Source organism: Thermobia domestica, chromosome 7, assembly GCF_964235325.1.
Source record: "Thermobia domestica chromosome 7, izTheDome1.hap1.1, whole genome shotgun sequence".
Taxonomy (NCBI): domain Eukaryota; kingdom Metazoa; phylum Arthropoda; class Insecta; order Zygentoma; family Lepismatidae; genus Thermobia; species Thermobia domestica.
Window position 1 is genome coordinate 23301541 of NC_137460.1, and position 19754 is coordinate 23321294.

The following is a 19754-nucleotide window of genomic DNA, read 5'->3' on the forward strand; positions in this document are numbered from 1 at the left end:
CACCAACTGGAAAAGTAGAATAATATATATATATATTTGGCTAATTATTACAAATAAAGTTTGTTTATTCTCTATGTCATTGATCATACCTCCCCCATCTAGCCAGATAGTTCGCGTGTTCTTTCGCTCGGAAGACTCTAGATTTGATCCTATATGAGAATATACGTAGTTTCTTGGGCTATATCTCATGTAGCCTCTGTGTTCAAAAGGGATCTTAAGCCCCGAATAGATAAACTAATTGAGCTCTTTCGTGGTTAAGCGGTTAGCGTACGCGCCTTTGCCGTGAGAGACACGGGTTCGATTCCCAACGGAAGCTCATGTGGTGCGGATTCGACGTTAATCAGTAGTTCCACGTCTCATATAGCCTCGCTGCAGAAGGGAACGTTAAACTCAAAATCAACTCAACTCAGATAAACCAACTAGTTAATAAGGAATTAGAGATTTCTTTCATTTCTCAGCTGTAAACTTCAAGAACTGTTATTATTGTAACAACTTTTTATGCCGAAATGCGAAGTCCAGTCGGTTAAGAACAGGATTCCAAATGCTCAATGGCAGTCTTGCGTGATCCTGGATTTCACTAACATTTTCTTCCTTTGTGAGTGTATTTCTGCAGTACTTAATGGGAGCCAAGTCGAAAATGAAATCTTTCAACTTAACATCCACAATTGTGTATGACCTGTAGATTAAAAAGGAGACGGATGATTAGTGGAAATAATTAATTGTCAAAGAATTAATGGAATAAGAAAGGGGGTAAAGTAGACAAACGATTATATTCTCGCTTCGTAATCAGGAAACCTCAAATTTGCATCCTGAAGTTTGTCATCCTAACTTCAGTTTGTACCGTTATTTTTTTAAAATTATTTTTTAAATTTTTATTTATTTATTTCTATCCCTTCACCTTTAGCCGAATGTTAGGAGGATAGCTTCAAAAGTATACTTCAAATTCCACTTACTATATATATAGTAGAATTGCCTTAGTCCGGAATACCCGATAGTGCAGCACCGACTTTTTTTTTTTTTTTTTTTTTTAATATCCAAGTTTCTGTAGGCCTACAACAGTATAGTAATTTTGTATCAGCCTATATATTTAAAATTTGAAATTTATTTTTTTTTTTAAGTTGAAGTGATTATTGTGTTTATCCTGGTAAACAATATTTGCTACCAAATATCATGGTATACCTGTATTCAGTTTACAATTTAGCTTCACTAGTCTACAGTCTACTAACGTTCAGTCTACGTACTGCTTCTTTTTTTATATACATATAAATAGAATTTAATGCAAGTCTTTCGAGCTTGGTTTTCAAATATTTCGTAGTGTTGATTTCATAGGAAACTTGCAACTAATAATAATAATAATAATAATAATAATAATAATAATAATAATAATAATAATAATAATAATAATAATAATAATAATAATAATTTTTATCTATCTCACTAGTTCCACAAAAATGTGGGTAAATTACCGAGGTTCTGTACAAAGAAGGTCTGGAAACTAATCGCTCAATCTTCCATACATTTTTCTAATTCTATGTGTGTTAAGACGCTTTTATTCCTCAGAATTGCGGCAAACAATGCTTTCATGAAACCAAACCTAAAAATTTAATTTACTTATTAATGGACTTTCGTAATATACAAAGATTTAATTATTACTAGCTGTAAACGCCTGTCGTTGTCGGATCTTGATTCAGAACCTGTCCAAAAGAGTAAGCACCTGTCGTTGCTGACTTTTAATACTCCATTTCCCGGTATTTATCGTGTGTTGTTATATAAGCCCGTACAAAGATGATGTAATAGGGAAAATGAGATGAAATCTTTAAGTTTGACGTCCCACGGTTATGCCGGCTAGACTAAAGGAGACAGTGATGAGAAATAATGAAAGAGGGAATGAAGCAAGTGGGATTAAACGGCAGAATCACGAGAAAACCCCCACACACGGTGTTTGTCCACCACAAAGCTCACTTGGTGCGAGCTGAGATCGAACTAAGGACCCCGTACACCAGTTGTGAAGTCACTACCACTAAGTCATCGCGACCACCGTGATGTAATAGGAGGTTGCATACACGCAAACGTTATTAGAAACCACGAGAAACATGCATACATTTTCGCAAATATTTCAGTGCCCCAAAATCCGAGCTCCCCGAGCGGAAAATCGAAAAAGGGCCTTTTGCAGGATTAGATCTTGTTTTGATTTGTCCGCGTACCAAATTTGGGACTCTAGATCACCCCTTTCTATACGGAAAGCTGATTACAGACAGATACACACATTATTTTGTAACTATTAAGATTATTACAATGTGTTGTGAGTTTTTGTGTCCTTACGCAACATGTAAGTTATGAAAGGGGGAATCTATTTTTAACGTGAGGTCCAAGCCACAATCGGAGCATGAATCCGTTGCAGTTTCCGAGTGCACAGATTATCATGCAAAATCAGCCCTCACATTATAGGTCGTTCCCCACCACAATATCTCACCTTCAAGAGAGCTGAATTACAGCAGCTCTGCAATTATTAGAACAAGTATAAGTTATTAAATAAATATTTTGATTGAAGGAACAACTTAGTTCCCAGCCATAACTTTTTTCTTCCCTTTTGATGCTGGCTTCAACCTTTTCTTTAATACACATTAGGGACAATTAAAATACATTATAAACCCCGATCTTACCGTTTATTTTATGTAGTATAACGTCCCACGTTATCCCCTTTACTCTAACGGAGACATATGATAAAGGCAAGTGAATGAAGATGAAAGAATCGTTGGAATGAGAAAGTGATAGGTAACAGTACTTCGATAAGACCTGCGGACACAGTATTGTCCGGCATAAACTTACTTGACCGGGGAGCGAACCAGGAACCCCAGGCATAAGAGACAAGTGCTTTGCCACTGAGCCATCATGCCCTCTGTAACGTCCTACCGAGACCTAAGACAGACGATGGTGATGAGATCGATGATAATGGAGTGACGAAAGTAATAGGAAACCAGAAAAACCTGTGTAGCCAGTATTTATCCACCACAAAGCCCACGTGACGGGAGCTGGAATCGAACCAAGAACCCACGCACCAGATGTGAGCGCGCTATCGTCTTAGCCACTGAGACCTCAACTCTCGAGTTGACGTTCCCGCATTTATTGAAAGCTTAACTGGGCCCGAAAAATTACACTACATACATGATGCATTTAAATCTCTATTGAAGGAAAACCGTACTCGTAAATTTTCCACGTTTCACGAAAGAAGACAGAAAAACTGTAGGAACATCACTAGTAAATAGAAAATGTTGATATACATCACTCACGGGATACTATATTTACTAGGGGCTGCGGTGGCTCAGTGGTAGAGCGTTCACCTCTGGTGCGTGACGTCTCGGGTTCAAACCCTGCTCCCATCAAGTGAATTGTGGACAAACACCGTGAGCGTGGGTTTCCTCAGGGTTCTCCCGTTTCCTCCCACTTTCTTCATTCCACCATTTTCATTGATTTCCCATCATCACCGTTTCCTTTAGCCTAGCCGGCATAACCGTGTGACGTAAAACTCAAAAATTTCATTTCTTTTGTTATATTTACTAGAATAAATTTTTTCACTTGTAAATGGGTATTTCGATTTCGTAACCGTTCCCGTGTATTTTGTGAAGCTAAACCGTGATATTTTCGGAGATCGTTCTTGTAGAGGCTGTTTTCGTTCTTAAATTCATGGTATTGTATTTGTGGCTTAGAAAAGGAAGCAGCTTACAATTCAAGGGAAAGTAAACAATTCACAAGGCTCAAAGAAGTAAATAGTAGATTAAATTCAGTAGTTTGTCGTTTAACAGCCTGATTGAAGCAAGATATTTTCTGTTTTTATTTAAATACAGGGTGTTTCAAATTGAATTTCGGGGTTTTAAGACTTTGTAGTATTTATTACATTTAACGTACAATTGTAAATAACACTTGCTGAAGTGTTCCATGTGAGCACCATTCGTCACACGGCACACATCGAGTCGATAGGCGAGTTTTTTTCCAAACTTTGATCAGTGTGTTTAGAGTAATTGCTGCAACAACTGCTTCAATCCCCTTTCTTAAATTCCTCAATTTCCTCAAAAGTCATTGGAATTGCTAATTCACGACTAGTCTTCTAAATTGATTTGTTCTGGCTACGCATGAAAAGACTCTCTCACTCGTTCAACACGTTCTTCAGTCACTCTTGGTCGTCCCGTACTCTCCCCTTTGCACAGACACTCGGTGTTTTCAAAATGATGATACCATCTACGGATGTTATCATCACTTGGTGAATTGCAACTGAACTTAATACGGAAAGCACGTTGTACTTTAACTACAAATTCAGTCTTGGCAAAATGTAAAACACAAAAAAGCTTTCTGCTCACTTGTCGCCATTTTGGCTACTAGCGCTTTCTAACGGCAGACAGAGGAAACAATGCATGCGCATGCGTGCATACAAAACTGTTTGAGTTGCTCTTTCATTTGATATACTACTTATAATCGTAAAGTAATTGTAATAAATACTACAAAGCCTTAAAACCCCAATATTTATTTTGAAACACCCTGTATGTTAATTTTGTAATATTTTTAAACTGATGATTTCCTAAAAAGTGCAAATTAAAAATCATTCAACTGTTTTAAGAACACAAAATATGTTAAAATAGTAATCTCTCTTAGTGAAACTTTTTTGTTTTTTAATAATACGTTCCTCTCCCTTATCAAATCCCAATTTGGTGAAAAATCTTTACTTACGAAAGTGGTAAAGAAAGAAGAAAAAAATACCCAAGTAATTTGTTAATAGTGGTTATACTGGAACATGGTTGAAAATGAAATATTTTAACGTACTACGTTTATGCTCTTTAGGGTAAGTAAGACGAATGAATAAGACAAGTGAATTATGATAGAATAATTGGTGCAATGAGTGTGGGAGGAAACGGGAGTACCTCGAGAAAATCCACAAATACTATGTTGTTCATCACAGACTTACTTGGCCGGGGATCGAACCGTGGGTCCCACAGACCAAAAGTAAGCGCTCCGCCTTTGAAACACCGTGCCCGCACTGTAACATGATTGAGTAGTTTTTTTTTTTTTTTTTTTTTTTTTTGTCGTCAAGTCAGTTTTAAATTCCTCCCCAAAATATTCAACAATCGTAAATAGTTTCATAGCTATCTAGTGCTTTTCATCCGTCAAGACTTGAGCGTATTGATCACCATAGTAACGGTACATTGATATGATGTCAGTGCTTGCTTGTAACGTGTACGGTCATTATTATTATTATTCTTACTCGTAACTTGCACAAATATTGTTTTGATATAATGTGTAAGCTGTTTGCAACGTTTATGCAATGAAAAAGCATTTTAATGGAAGTTCTTTTACGTTATGTCATTACAAAAAAAAAAAAAAAAAAAGTACAAAACTTGGCACTGCTCGCTTTCAAAATACCACAGTGAAATTATTTTGTCATTATGTCGGCTTGTATTATTATTATTTACTTCGTATTGCTTGTGGGCAGTATTTTCATATCAATGAGTATAATTAATGGCATGTAATTATCATAGTTTTTTTCAGATTTTAATTGTTGATCGGATAAGACTTGATGCTTGGAAATAGGGTAAATCAGGTACTTTATTTGTAACAAAAGACCATTATAGTGCATCTCGTTGCCAAATAATATTTACTTATAAATTCATTTGTGCTTAGTGAAATATATGTATACATTAAGGAAAGATCTTTGTGAATTCATATTTTTTTTTTCAGAGAACGTAAAAAATGAAACACTATCAAAATTAGTCTCTGTAGTGGCCTGTTGTCTAGAAAGTATAATGAAGTAAGGTGATTAGGTCTTTGAATCTTGTTTATCATTCTTTAATTGACTTTGCTGTATATTTGACAACCGGTCAAATTATGTAGTTAGTAATATTGACATATCTCTATTTCTGTTCTAGTACTAGACCTGTTCCGGAATTACATCCTAGCTCATCCTCATTTCATCCTATAATGGTTTCAGAAGGTTAAATCTTTAATATCATTATCACCACTACCATAGTAATAATAATAATCTATATATTAAAATGCTAGGTTTATATGTTTGTGGCCAATCCTATCGACAATAAGTTCTCGGGAACCATATGCTTTAGAACGTATTCACTGATCGATTACAAATTTTATGTAGATTGTCCAGTTCTAATTGAATATTAATAAAATGGCCCTTATTGCTTTATTACATTTTCTTTAGAGGCACACTGGAAGTATTGAAATTTTTAAAAAAGTAAAGCATTCTACGAGTTATAAATTCCAAAACCATACATTTGTATACGGGGTTAGTATATCTCTCCGGCGTTTGTTTCATGGCCAAATGATAATGAAAAACGAAAGATAACTATTTCTCCAGTCTAAGATGAATCTTTATTGTTTAGAGTGTTTTGCCCAATGAACACCATATATCACTGACATTATAATTAATTGTGTGTGTAATGTATTTGCTTATTAGATACTACATGCAAGAAGAAAGAAAACACTGATCATACATGAATTAGAAGCTCCAACCAGAAGTAGACTTAAGTCTTGTAAACAGTGCAAGATATTGAAATAATAATAATAATAATAATAATAATAATAATAATAATAATAATAATATTAATAATAATAATAATAATAATAATAATAATAATAAAACTCCCCTTTCTGGTACCCAATGCCGTTTTTTATCAAGACGTCTTTCACTTGTGTCTGTAAAGGGATATGTACAGATGTTGTGAGGAATGACAAGGAGATTCATACTCATTTGTAAATGATGCGCTGTGTAGAGAACGCAGGTTCAGCTAGTAGTAATAATTCATCTGTCTTTAATTTCTTTTCTTCTTATTCTCGAGGCTGTTATTTTCATATATAAAAATACCTTAGGTATTTTGAGGAAAATACATGTTAAGAAAATCGGGCGAATCGAGAACTTCACACTCTTTATTTCTCACCGAATGTATTACCGATAGTTGAATCGACACGTCGTTAAATTTAGAATGCTCAGGGTACATTAGAAATTTCTAGGAAAAAACTTTTAGGTATACGGAGAAGAGTATGTGAGTGTTATAGTAAAGGAATCGAGTAATAATATTTCTGATTCGTTTGGCACAATATCTGATAGCAAACTTTCCTTTGTCCATCAATGAACGTTCGGGCTCATTCAAACCATTACCAAGGTTAAATGTGTGATAGTGTCTTTTACTTTTCCGTTCCTTGAAAATGTTGATAAACAGGCAAATCTGCAGAGACTTATTATTTCCATATGGTCTATTCGTTAGAAGCAGAAATCAGAATTCGTTTTGTGTTTAGAGAATACTTACATTAAAATCACTGGAAGTTTACACGTTCTTATAAATATCTTGTAATTGCTGTTTTTTCCAATTGTTTTCTTTAATGTTTTTATTTATTTTTTGAGCAGGTTTAAACGTAATATAAAATTTAACTTGTAATATGCACGAGTGTCCTTGTACATATTAATATTTGCACATAACAATCATTTGTAGATTTCAAACTTGTAATTAAGTGCTAAGTTGTTGTTGTTTGTTATGCAGTGGCTTTGTGTTCTTCTTGGCTGTTTGTTATTTAAAAATTAAAGTTGTCTTGTAGTCTGTACTACAGTAAAAATCTTTAAAATTTCCAAGTAAATTATGAATGTCTGTCATGTTCCTACAAGTAGGTAGCAAAATTGTTGCAGAAGGATTAAAATGTAAGATAAGTGAAAATGCTTGTGATTGGTTACCAGCTGGTGTTGGATATGTTATGTGATTGTAGTTATTTTTTTAAAATTCTGAAGTGTATGCTTTCTTTTTGTGTATGTGAATTTGTGTTCCTTTTTCAAGCTTTCTCTGAAACTTTTAATACAAGATATATTTGTATTAAAATACTGTAACAATACTGTTGATTTTTAAAAAGTAAAAAAAATATTACTACTGGTTCGCCAGTAATGGAAGCAATCTTATCTTCTGTACTCATCTCAGGTATGCCTTAGAAAGATTTTCGCTGTCAAATTACTTAAGAATTTGTGCCAAAATCAAACTAGTTATGTTTGCAAACGAACGTAAAATCACTCTCTTGTAGGAAAATTGAAATGCTGGTTTTGATTTGATCTTAATTTATCGTCCCGTTCAGCATCAAGTCTATATGAGATGTGAACCCACAGCTTTACGTGGGATCCGATCCACATGAGCTCCCGCCGGGAATCGAACCCAGGTTTCCAGCGTCAAAGGCGCGTACGCTGTGCACAGCCACGAGGGAGTTCAACTTTAGCTTAATCTAACATTACTATCAGAGTTAAATGCTTTCATATACTTACAAGGAAATGACCGATTGTTTTTTTTTTTTTTTCTTAGGTCCCCTATAAGTGAGAATGCAATGAGCTGGGGACCTGAGTTCGATCTTCGCCCTAGTTGCTGTTTTCCATTCTTTGAATTTCCGATATTTGTTGGATGTACGAGGGGCGTTCGAGTCAATCTATGACTTTTAGAAAAAAGAAGGAAAATAAGAAAAGAAATTTCAAGGAGTGTAAACTGATTTATTTTTCCACTTAATACGCTGCGACAGTTATATATTTATCTCAGCGTTTAACTAATGCCTGGAAGACTTTGGGCTAGAAAGATTTGTCAGTACGTCTGAACCAATATAAGACAGCCTGCTTTACTTCTTCATCACTGTGAAAATGTTAACTTCTTTTTAGAGGTTCAAACAGGTGGAAACCACTTGGCACTAAATCCAGGCGAGTGATCATTCATTGCAGATTTTAACTCCTTTGTGTCGGTAAAAGTGGAAAGCTGTTTTTGGAACTCAGCTGGCGCTCACTTTTCAGAACAGTAAATGATCATGAATTATTGATTTTGTTGTTCCTAACTAAAGATTATACAGACCTCTGCAATTTCACGATAGCTTAAGCAACGATTGTCAATGATAAATTGTTCAACGCGCTGAATGTTTCCAAGAATAATTGCTGTGGACTGGGATCCAGCACGACCGGGGTCGTCAGTGATACACGTACGCCAATATATTTAAGTGCATCATTCAAATATCTTACTATGGCTCTCTCATCAGTCGTATTGTGATTGAAGTCTTTTAAAAGCTTCATCACCACATGCTATCCTGTATACACGTTCACACTTGTTTGCCATCTTGAATAAGGGTATCCGGACTAGCACGCGAAATGAGTGCCGCCTACAAATAACAGGACATAGTTGCCATTTCCTATTACATGCACTACCTTCATCATGGGATTTGATTTTAAACCTGCAATTTAAAAAAAAAAAAAAAAAAAAAAAATCTCGGATTGTCTTGAACGCCTTTCATACTTAAATATTGGTTCACTAATTCTTCATTTGGGAATCGATTCTAGCATGACTTGTGTGCTTTTGTGAGCAGTATTACTTCTAAGACCTCAGTTGAAGTTGTGTTTATGTTTATCTATTGATTAAGGTTGTTATGAAGTCAAGGTGACACGAAAAATTCAAATGTAGATGACTTCGCCTTTTCTTTATTCTTCTTTGTATTAGTGCGAGCGGTTCCGGTTCGGTTCCCGGTGGGGACACTCAGTCGAAAGTAAAAGCTTTTTCAGATCAGCCATCCTGAGTAAGGTTTTCCCGATTCACACCAGGCAAATGCCACGATTGTAGCTAACATATAGGACCTTTATTTCCCAATCCTTTCATCCTTCCCTTTCCTCGGATAGTGTGATCGCCGAGGAACGCCATCCCTCGTACATGACGGGCTAACATGGCCATAGATGCCGAAAGCCTAGAAACCTAATTCTCTTCTTTGTATTATTTTTATTGTACGTAAATTCTAGTACTACATAGAAAATTGAACATAGGACGGTCGAATTTCTAGGGAATAAAGCCTTCAAATAATTTCAAGGTTTCTATCTGTCACAGTTCTTCTTCTTCTTCTTCTTCTTCTTCTTCTTATTATTATTATTATTATTATTATTATTATTATTATTATTATGTTCTGTTTCGTTGAATATTAGGAACAAACAATTGCTGTAAAGCTATCCATTGTTGTCCCATTCAACGATGAGTTAGTTATACAGAGTATTAAAAAAAATCCCCTGCAAAAACCTTTTTCAAAATTTAGTGTCTTCACTTAATTTCTTTCTTTATCTCTGTCAAAGTATAACGTTTACTCCATAGGATGGTAATCCAAATAGAGCAAGCATTACATTAGATAGTCGTAAGTAGGACGTTTGCTCGAGCGTTGACGATGAAACAAGTTATTATGAGTAATAGCTCCTTTCAACGCCAACTACACATAAGCAAAAATTCTAAATACAACCTTTAAAAACACCAAAGATTCAGCATCATATTTTGCGAAGGATAATAAACAAAACAAACAATAAATAAGATGTATTTTCTGTACCATGCACCTAAATGGATGGCCACGAGGCTTGAGGACCCAACACGCAAATCACAGTCAACACTCATAAATAGACTTAAAATTTTAATAATTGGTTACTCATACTTACATCTCTGCCGTTTGGTATTGGCTATTACATTGAATTTTAGGTCGATCGCATATATAGGATAAACTAAATGTGGATACAATTGAAGTTACATTATTAAAATAAAATACTGTGCAGCGGTGTTTCATAAGCTGTCTTCTTGATTCTGTCTTCGCGCCGAATAGTGTTGCCTACCGCCAAATCTCTCTAGTTCTCGCTGTTCGCGTGAGTTTCTCGTGTTGGGTGACGTAAGAGCGAACAGAGCGATGATTGGCTGGAGAAGCGCTGGCCAAGGTCACGCCAGCCGCCTGCACTCTCTGAGTGAGAGAACGCACACATAGAAACGTCGTCTGCTAGTAAGTGACAGTCCTTTTAAAATAAAAGAGAATTAAACTGCTTGAGCTGCATACAGCCAAAATAATGAATAAATGAGTTTATGACAAAAGAAAAGAACTAAGTAACAATTCCCGGTCCAATTCGAATTTAATGTAATGTTTAGATAATTTAATGGATGTTCATGTAGAAGGTAGATCAGGTATTAATTTTCAGACATAGTTTTACGATTGTTAAAATGTATATTTGATGAATAAACTTATGTAAAATAATTTCATTTAGGGAGAAACAGTACTACTTAAATGTTCTTTAAAAGAGTATTGTATTATTCTTATAGTATATTATTTAGGTAAAAAGGATATTTAGTCCACTAACAACGTATTCTTTTACATTGACGGACCGTGGTGGCTCAATGGTAGCGTATTCATCTCTGGTGCGTGGGGTCCAGCTTGCGCCAAATGGGCTTTGTGGTGGACAAACACCGTGTGCGTGGATTTTCTCATGGTTCTCCCGTTTCCTCCCACTTTCTTCATTCCACCAATTTCATTCATATTTCATCATCACCAATCTCCTTTAGTCCACTCAGCAGAACTGTAGAACATAAAACTCAAATATTTTCTTTTACATTAAAAGAATCATTAGGTAAGTAAATAATATGTTAAGCAGTATATCGAGAGATTAATGTTGCAGTAGACATGGGAAAGTAATGTGATCTAGGCTGCTAGCATCTGTAGCTGGTAGGTCTCGGTGACCTAGAATACCGATACATATTCGAGAAATTTGATAGGCATGAAGACTGTGCTCAGACGAAGTGTTCGTAACTTAAATACTATCCATTCTAGTTCAAGTTTTCACGGAAGGCCATATTTTTGATTAAGAGAGTACAGTAGGTTTCTCAGTTTGGAGACATTAATTTGCAAGGAGTTTTTATGTGTTAGTAGGTGTTTCAAAGTTGCATGTGAACTTAGTTAATGAATCACACTGATCATGTAAAGTAATTCCGGAGCGCTTCCAGAAAAATTTGACACTAAAGGGTTTTTATATTAATGAGTGTCTAGATGTATTTGATTAGTAAGAATGAGTATCCGATTGCCGAAAACTTCGCCATCAAAGATTCTTGTTTGTGAAGGGAGCTAACCATTGCATCTAGTAGAGGCGATTTTTGTGTTAACCCTTTGTAAGTATATAAAACGTATCTTTTGGTAGTGAATGCATGTAATTGAGTAAGATTGAGTGATAAGCATATGTAATATGACTATCTACGAGGGTTCAATGATGGTTATGACGGAATAACTAGACTAACGGATGCTATTTTTACATTAGTATATACCAATGACTGATCCCATTTTATTTCTATACATTTGAATAAGGAAACAAATGTGAATGTGTTTGCTAGCGCTACAAAAATGCATCCACCGTATAGCACAGACCTAGCACCGTCTACAATTTATTTTGATCTATGCAGAGCTCCCTGAATGGTATTAAGTTAGTTTCAAGAGAGACCTGTGAAAACCACGTGTCACAATGTTTTGACCAGAAACCACAGAAATTCTATAGTAACGAGATTATGGTGTTGCCGGAAAAATGCCAAATCATCGAACAAAATAGTGGATATGTTTCGTAATGTTATTTCCAAATCGCAATAAGTGTACTCTTAATTTTGACCTCCAAAGACTTGATATTTTTTAGACAACTTGATATTGAAAAATATCTGCATTTTGTGATTCTGTAGATATTTAGTTCATTCATATGTAGTTTTATATACACATTTCGCGACTTTTTGGCATGTTTGTAACTAGCAACTGCTATATAAATTCAAAGGATTAACGGATGTGAAATTAACTGGTTGGTACTTTGAGTGAAAGGAAATTAGTGACTTTCGTGCTCACAGTTAGTTCGCGGAGAAGTAGTGCTATGATGAATTGATGAGTGTAATATAGATATTCTAATTGTTAAAGTTGATTCATAATTATGTGTAAGGATTATAACTAGTAACAGAAATAGAATCAAAAATATATAAGAGAAATTACTATAACATCTATTCCAAACCGAGAGAAAGTGTATTGTTATATTTTACTTCATACTTACTGACAAATTATTAGTCACTTGAAGCCTTTAATACTAATGCAATAATCAGTTTTAGTGATGCTTTTACGAGTTATGTTTAAAAAATATGGAACATTTGGTTGGCAAAAATACATTTATTGATTTGGAAATCCGAAACACTAATCCCCTTCAAAGTAGCCTCCTTGATAATGCACAGACTTCTCCCAGCGCTCCCGCTATTGTTGGAAATACTTCTGGAACGCAGTTTTCAGAATGGTGAGTAACCGTGCCATCGCATTTCGCAAATCGGGTCCCTTTTAGTGGCATTTTCAGCTTGGGAAATAACCAAAGTCACATGGAGCCATGTCGGGTGAATAGGGAGCCTGATGACACACAGGAATGTTGCGTTTAGCGATGAAAGCCTGAATCAGATTTCACGGACACTCTCCTCATGCTCAAATTCTCGTTCAAAATTGAATGTACCGATCCGACTGAATGGTTTCCGCTTGGGAATCAACAAGGTTTTTGCAAAGGCCAGGAAGTCTACGATGGTGAAGGCGGTGTGACTTGGTGCATTGTCGTGGTGGAGTTTCATTGAGTCTTTGATGTCACTTCGAACGCGGGCGACCCTGCGTTTCAGTCTCTTGAGCACTTCTAGATAAAATCTTGTGTTCACAGGTTGTCCTGGTGGCACAAACTCGAAATGGATGATTCCTCGAACGTCGAAGAAGACAATGAGCATGGTTTTGATTCGGGATTTGCTCATGCGCGCCTTTTTGGGGCGGGGGAGAATGAGGTGTGCCACTCCACACTGGATTCTGGATCGTATTCGAACATCCAGAATTCGTCTCCAGTTACGACCGAGTCTAAAAAGTCCGGATCACTTTCACACAATGCCAACAACTCCTTGCAGCGCAAAACTCGAAGTTCTTTTTGTTCGTTCGTCAACACCTTCGGCACAAGCTTCGCACAGACCTTTCGCATTTGCAGGTCCTCGGTCACTATCCCATTTACCGCAAATGTTGACATGTTTAGGGTGTCTGCGATTTGTTGAATGCTCACACGCCGGTCTGAGCGCAACACTTCACGCACACGGTTAACGTTGTCGTCGGTCCTGGCCGTTGTTGGGTGTCCAGAACGGGGCTCGTCGGCGACCTCCTCCCGACCCTCCTTAAACGACTTGTGCCATTTTCCGACCTGGAATCTTGTCAAATACTCCTGCTTGTAGGCCTCTTTCAGCATCTGGTAAGTTTCCGTGCCATTCTTACCCAACTTGACGCAAAATTTTATGGCGTAGCGTTGTTCGAGCGAACCCTCCATCGCGCCGTGTTACAACTTGTAAAAACGTGCTTCACGCGGATCGACATCCACACGCTGTCACTGCTCGCAGCAGACTGACTCCGGGCGGGTTTGGAAGGACAGACCACCCACTACTTTTTCCGCGCCGGCACGCGCGCTGCGGTGGATTGTTGAGTCAGGGTAGCATCATGCTCATTACTTTCATAATGAACCCTGTATATAATATGTTAAGTAACTAATCAATGTGATTTTTACTAAATACTCCTCGTATTACGAACATATGTTGAGTTCACATAAAGTTGAAACAAATATCGTAGCTACAGCTTGAATTATACCCTAATAAGACACGTAGCACATTCCATACTGAGCACATTCTTTAAACATACGTATTTTTACTTTAATCATATAGATGTCAAATGATGTTCGCTGAATCAAATTATTTTTAACGCTTTAGCTAGTATAATTTACGTACACCAACTACACTTTCCCATCTAATTAATCTTTAAATCCTACTAGAATATGCATAACAATTGGTGGATTGTGCTGCATTTCTTTTATAATACTTGGTCATATGTCATTTTATGGAAAGCATGTCGATGTGATTATGCTTATATGCATATATATACTGATAGTTGATAGTGTGATTTTTTTTTTTGGGGGGGGAGGGGCTTTTGCATTTATAAACTTGGTTAAATGGTATGTAAATAGAGATTTATTGATAAATAAATCTTACAAACAAATTTCTATACCCTTCTGCGAATTAATATTTGTAGATTCTTAGCTGTTTGCTGCTTTAGATCTATTGTTTTGAAGTTACTTTGACTGTCAGATTGAATTCCTCCCCCATTCCCTCGTTCTTCTGGTGGCCCCGCGTGGCGTAGTCGGTAACGCTTTCGCCTTTGGTGCAAGCGGTCTCGGGTTTGATTCCCAGTGGGGACACTCCGTCGAAAAAGTGTAATAGTTTTTCCAGACAAATGCCGGGATGGTATCTTACATACAAACCCCAGGCCGCTTCCTTCCCCAGTCCTTTCTTTCTTACCTTTCATCGGATAGTGTGCTCTCGCCGAGAGACATCATCCCTCATATACGTGACAGATTAAACATCCATAGATGCTGACAGTCCAAAAATCTAATTCGTAATCCTGATCCTTTCTTTCTTCAGTACTTTGTTTTAATGTTCGAGAACTGCTGAATTCGATGAATATGGAGGTAAGTTACAATATGTCAGCATTTATGTGCACATATTCATATTTTGATAGTAAAAGTTTCAGCTCGCATACATTTTCCGAAATTCTCTGATTTGTCCGCATTTTCTAAGCTCAGGTGTATTGTCAACTCAATTTCAAACATTTCACATGTAAAGATATGTTTAGCTATTTGCATTCAAAACGTATTTATCACAATGCATCAGATCTACCGAAAAATATGAATAAACAAAGTCAATTCGATGCTTTGTAAGTATTCTTCAGGCATTTCGATATGCTTTTCATAATGTTTTGGAATGCAACTTAAAAGTAAAAGTTAAGATATCTTTCTTATGTCGAAAGCTAATATTTATATAACTTTTGTAATTCAAATGGAAGTTATGTCCATATTTTGGAATGCTTAACTAGTAAAAGTTGAAAGAAACTAGTAAAAGTTGAATAGCATATTAAAGTTGATAAAGGAAGATCTTCGAAAAGCTTAATTCACATTCAGTATACTTTATTATTATTATTATTATTATTATTATTATTATTATTATTATTATTATTATTATTATTATTATTATTATTATTATTATAAATACAGAATTTTAAAAAAAGGCGAGTTTTGTTCCTCAGTGTGAAACTACGATAGACTCGCAAAATATGCCAGTTCAAAACAGAAACACGGGGGCGCGGTGGCTCAGTGGTAGAGCGTTCACCTCTGGTGCTTGGGGTCCCTGGTTCGATCCCAGCTCGCGCTGGGTGGACTTTGTGGTGGACAAACACCGTGTGCGTGGGTTTTCTCGGGGTTCTCCCGTTTCCTCCCACTTTCTTCATTCCACCATTTCATTCATTTCTCATTATTACCGTCTCTTTTAGCCTCACTGGCATAATCGTGGGACGTAAAACTCAAAGATTTCATTTCATTTTCAATACTGAAACGTTTGATTACAACAGAGAGATAAGATCAGTGATAGAACCTGCTGAATCCATATCGAAAAAACATCACTCGCTATATCTTAATCTTTTTGCTTTATGGAGCTCAATGTTGAAGCAGGGAGTAGTACTAATTTTCTACTAAAACTAACTAACCACTGGTATGACAGCCCTTATGAGCGTGAGCCGCTCGAACGCCATCTGTTAGCGACCGCCCGAACTAAGTCCATCTTAGCGACTAACACGTCGTCAGCATTATTTCTAATTAGGTGCATTAGGAGCTTTCTAGACCTAGTAGCTGTCATGTCTGTTATTCATGTGACTTCCCAGTTTGCCTCACGACACTGAGGGGACGCCAAAATTTGGAAAGCACTGGCCGGGAATCGAACGCGGATGAGAGTCCAACTCTCTAACCAGTAGACTACGGTGTCTCCACGAAATTTCTACTATTTCTGGTTTTAGTAGCGAGATGCGAGTGAAGATTATATCGTCTGAATCGATTTAAAAACTGTTTATCGCTATCTATTACCGTATTTGTTTTATGACGATTAATGTTGATAACGGAAATTATTTTCTATCGCATTGAATAGAACAGTTGTTTCGTTGCGATGCTGAATCGATTTCAAAAGGCCGTTTCTCGATTTTTGCTACCGTTTTTGCTCTATGAAGATCACTATCGAAACCGGAAGTATTAGTAAATATCTTCCACTTACAGTTCTTCTAGAGAGATGCGAGTGAAGATGGTATCTTTTCTTCAGACGTCGCATAGATTCCGAAAAACAACTTGTCTCTCTCTCTTATCGTTTTTGTTCTATGGCGGTCAACATTGAAGTCTGGTTAATGTCTACCACTTTCAGTTTGAGTAGAGAGTTAACAGATGAGATGGAATCTAATCCTGAAACGCTGAATCGATTTAAAAAAAAAAAAAAAAAAAAAAAAACGCAATTTCGTACCATTTTTAGTGTGATACTTGTGAACAGACAAACATAGTCGTTCTGTGAAGCTTTGGATCCTTATGCATAGCATACGCGGCGCTACAGTGGGTGCAGCTGCACCCATATTAACTTCAATTTTCAGATTTCCTACAATAAACCTTTCCATGTTGTATATTTCTTGTTTCCTATTTTTGGATATATTTGACTGACTTCTTAAGTCTCACATACAGGGTCGTATCCAGAAGTAGAACGACTGATTTTTTCCCGCGCGCACGGAGCAATGTAGGGGGGGGGGGCTGCAAAGCGATGGAAGCGGTCCAAGCGGCGACGACGAGGGCGCTGAACGGCATCCCGGAGGGCGACCTGGAAGGCTCGCTACCAGAAGTGTGTGAGTGCCCAAGGGGCCTATTTTGAAGAGTATGTAGTCGATGTACCAAAATATTCAATAATTAAAAGTCCTACTACTTCTGGATACGACCCTGTAAGTTACTTGGTATCATACCGTGTTTTTCTAGGTTTTTTTTCTGTTTTAAGTAAAATTTAGGGATTATTTTTGAGATCTTAAGGCTCAATAGTGCAGAGCGTTCTGGCAACAATGTTAAGATGTGTTGTCCCATCCTAGCCTGCACCCACATTACCAAAATCCTAGCGCCACCTTATGATGCATAGCATAGCTTGGAAGTCTAAAAACAATCGTAAACGATATAGGTACAATTGCCTTGCTGTACAGTATATGCACCCTCTGAGCAAAGATAGGTAATCCTCAAAAATATATAGACACCTTGTAGTTTAGAGACGCATCTTGAAAATAGTTACTTTATTTTTGTATGGGGTAAAATATTTTCTCGTTTTGTTGAACTCAAAGGTAATTTTATTAAAGTTCTGATTTTATTTTAATTGTAACCTTTTACAACCTTAATTTGTAAAAAATAAATGTTACAAATGTATAAGCATTTAATTTTAATTAAATATTATTTGATTGGTGTATTTTAATTAAGTAAATGATACGAAGCTTGATAAACTCTGATATTCCTTTTGAATAATGTATCACTTGTATTTTTGCTATAACTCTGAGAAAACAATGAAAAGACAAGACGAACATCGGAATAGTGCGAAGGTTAGTGTTGAGTGTGCTTGCCCTTCAGCATGTAATCAATACCATAAATAATACAAATGGATTAATAAAAGCATTAAAGTCGGTTTAGAAAAAAGTAGAAAATAAATATATTAACCTGTAGTAAACATTTTCAAAATGGCATCTCTACCCTGCATCCTTAAAGTATATTTGTATACTCTTAAAAATAGAAGCAAAACTACAGTGGTAAGTATGTATTACTATTTATGAATATGAATGATAAAATTTTTAGTTTAACGTCCCACGATTATGCTCTTAGGCTAAAGAAGACCGATGATTAATGAAAGCGAATTAATATGAACTTTTTTGTGCTATCCCAACGGTAATCAAAATGTGGATCACGCGCACCAAAGGCATACGTACTAGAGCGATTCTATTTCAACTGTGCCCCTTCTGGCGCTGCTGTTGTTGTGTGTTTCCCCGTACCTCCCTCGCAAGAGGAGGAACAAGTTGCTGCGGCCGAGATCTTTCAATTGTTGGTTGCGGTAGCGTTGCCACAATGAATTATTTCACGGACTTCGCTATGCTCTGCCTTGTTAACCATTCTAAGTAGCTTACGATCAGCGCCGTAACTTAGATTTTTTCTGGGGGGGGGGGGAGTATTAATGTTTGAGTCCCCTAGAAAAATAATCACTTTGGCCTTCCCGCAAAATTCCAAAATAGGCCCCTTGTTTCTATCTTTCTCTTAATCTTTGTGCCCCCCCCCCCCGAGCCTGTGAGCTCTGTCGCGTGGCAAAGTTTGCGGTTCCGTTAGTTACGCTTCTGGGTCCCTACCATACATGACAAATTAATTAAGTTAATAATATTGACAAATCTCAAAGCCATACGAATAAATATTATTTCTAGGGCCCCTAATAGTAGACTTTTTTTTTTTTTTTTACTGAAATGGGCCCACGACTCATTTTTATTTTATTTATCTTTTGTGTGTTCTTTTGTTTATGTAATGTAGTGAACCTGTTTGATGCTTCATTTATAATTTCATGTTCATATCTTATATGAAGTAAGATTTTTTTTTTTTCGTAAAATGGGCCTTCCTCGAACGGCGGGGCAGTTACCCCGCTGTCCCCCCACAAGTTACGGCCTTGCGTATGATCTTCACTCGTCAAGACCAAACGACTGAATGACAAATTGACAACACAGACGATGTCATTCACTTCTTTTCTTATTAAAGCGGGGTTTCCTCCTTCAGAGGATAGCGGGGGTGGGGCCGAAGTATGTTTCTCATATTTTCCGAGGGCACATCTGGAATAGACATGCTCTAGCCATTAAACCAACGGGGAAAGTTGTATTATTTCTTATATATTTTCAGTATATACAGTATATGTATTACTTGATTTTTTTTCAAGCTTAAAATATGAATGTAGATAAACGAGGAATTATTTAGAAACGTCTAGGGACAAAGAAATTTTGTGACAACTTCAAGTTCCAGCCAG

The 19754-nt window shown here is 36.6% G+C and overlaps 1 protein-coding gene across 5 annotated transcripts in view; it reads left to right on the plus strand.

Annotated features, from left to right (window-relative positions):
* The window catches only part of sws (patatin like phospholipase domain containing sws), a 112280-nt gene that overhangs the window by 65377 nt on the left and 27149 nt on the right, over positions 1 to 19754 (plus strand). The window lies entirely within an intron of this gene.